Genomic DNA, 2,555 nt, shown 5'->3' with positions numbered 1-2,555 from the left:
CCAGACCAAGCCAATGGTCAGGGTCAAAGAAAGAGACCTGATCATTACTACCAATCACATATTCCAGACCTCACTCCCTTTTCCTCCTCACCATTGGAAAACTAGACCAATAAGCAACGCAAAAGTCAAGGACTTGGGGGAAAAGGAGAAGAAATGGTCATGATCTGTTAATGAAACTGAACTAGGCTGGGCGCGGTGGCTCATGCCTGTAATCCCAGCACTTCTGGATCATGAGGTCAGGAGATTGAGACCATTTTAGCTAACAAACCCCGTCTCTACCAAAAAAAAAAAAAAAAAACAAAAATTTAGCCGGGCATGGTAGTGGGTGCCTGTAGTCCCAGCTACTCGGGAGGCTGAGGCAGGAGTATGGCATGAACCTGGGAGGTGGAGCTTGCAGTGAGCTGAGATCGCGCCACTGCACTCCAGCCTGGGCCACAGAGCCAGACTCTGATTAAAAAAATAATAATAACCCAAAAAACAAAAAACCGAATTTCTTGATCAAATAAAACCTGCTTTCAGCTTGCCAAGTGACTTAATAATCTTAATCCTTCAGTATAAACACTGTTTCTACACATTACATGTGAGGAATTGGTGTTCCCAGTTATGATTGAGTTGGTTTATAAGCTTATCAGCATCATGAACAAATATTTCTTACATAGCCATGGGCACCTTAGCGTTGAACAGACCATGCAGATAACAGATCAGGCAGATAACTACACTGCTTAACTATCAAACCTAAGCAACCAAGACGCAGATTAGAGCATTTTCCACTGCATAGAACTGGAAAGGAAAGCCAAAGCCACATACCTATTGCTTTTTCTTTGTTCTGCAAGATTTCCTGTACAATCAGAGGTCTGGTAAATTCGGTTTATGTTGGGCCTCGCAGAAAACGTGCTATGAGGGAATCTGAAGAAATCAGGACCAATATAAGGCCCGGGATCCTCTCCCTACACCGGAGCAAAGGATAACGTGTAATGAAGCTACGGATGCAGGTGAATTTCACATTCTTTCATTTAAACAAGAAAAAAAAAAAGGTGGTTATTGGCCGCCTTTAGCTCGGTGAAAGCATCACCTAGTACAGGTGTCCTCATTTGCTTGATCATAAAATCACCTGAGGCACTTGTTAAAAAATAAAGATTCCTAAGCCTTGCATTTTATGGTTCCGACGTCACCCCAGGTGACCTACAATTGAAAAATGCCATGTATTTATAAAAGGGAAAAACAGATTGATGTAACAAAGTGAAAGCAGGGTTTTTGTTAAGTTTCCTGGATTTTGTAGCAGTAGGTGTTTTAGTGGCAATATTTTTACCAACCAGTCCTGAAGCAGTGAACTAAAAAATCTCAATTTTTTAATTAAATGACCTCCCCAAACACCCTCAACCTCCCGCCCCACTCCTTTGCTGTTGGGAGGGACTGTCTTTTAGTGAAGGATTCTTGCTTTTCTTTTCCATATTTCATGAGTCTACAGAACTCAGACTGGATGCCTTTTATTTTAAAAACTTGACTGAATCCATCAGCTTTCAGAAGAGACAATTTCTTTCCAAATCATTCTGAAGATACAAAATTATACCTAATGAAAAGGACTGTGACCTCAAAAGGAGGTTGTCAAGTCACCCACGTTTCCTTACAACTCCAAGAAGGATTAACAGAAATAAACCCAAATGCTTTGAATGCTTACAACTTGACTGGTGAATTAATTATGTGTCATTCAGGGTCATTCAAAGCAACATAAACGACGTAAACCACTTTCCTAGCCGGTCAAAACACACATTTTAAATACATGCTGGTAGGGGGAGACGAAAACTGAGAAAGTTTCATGACTGTGACCTCAACTAACATCTGTAAACTACATCTTTTTCCTCCCTAGAGAATGAAAGCTGATCTATTTACTCCTGGCAGAGAAGAAAGGAGGAAAGACGTCCAGGTGCTACCAGAAAACCATTTGTGAGGACATGGACCAGTGCCAAGGTCACAGCCCACCTGAATAGAACTTGAAATCCAGGCACACCCAGTCCAGGGGAGCCCTGAGTTCTTCCTGAACTTAAACACCGGGTTTAAAAAAAAAAAAAAAGTTTCACAGTCACAGGTGCGGGGACACTGGTCCCCTACCCGCTGCGAAGTAGATAACGCGAGGACAGCCTCAAAACAACTCCAGACGCTTCGGGTGCCTGAGCCTCACTCGGTGGGGGCGGCGCAGACGTCCACGTGCAGTACGCGAGCTGGGGCGGTGCGGGAGCCCGCGCTCTGCCGGTGCGCCCCCGACCCAGTCACTGCCGCTCGCGGCTTCGGGTTCCCCCCATGCAAAAGGGGGACCATGCTATGTCATCAAGGGCTGATGCGAAGAAAAACCCAGAAGGAGGCATCAATAAGTAACGAAAGAAAAGGGGTGGCCGTGCCTAATGTCGTCGCTGCCGTGGCAATTACTGCAACGGAGGCTCGAGAGTTAGGGCGTCAGAAACGCAAACTTTCCAGGGGACGAAACTCATCCAAGCCTCCTAAGGGGGCTGTGGAGACCTCTGCCCGCGCTGGGCCCCGCCGCCGTCCGCGGTCCGCGC

The sequence above is a fragment of the Mandrillus leucophaeus genome, unplaced genomic scaffold (genome assembly GCF_000951045.1).
Source record: "Mandrillus leucophaeus isolate KB7577 unplaced genomic scaffold, Mleu.le_1.0 Scaffold1370, whole genome shotgun sequence".
Classification (NCBI taxonomy): Eukaryota; Metazoa; Chordata; class Mammalia; order Primates; family Cercopithecidae; genus Mandrillus; species Mandrillus leucophaeus.
This window is presented reverse-complemented; position numbering follows the sequence as displayed.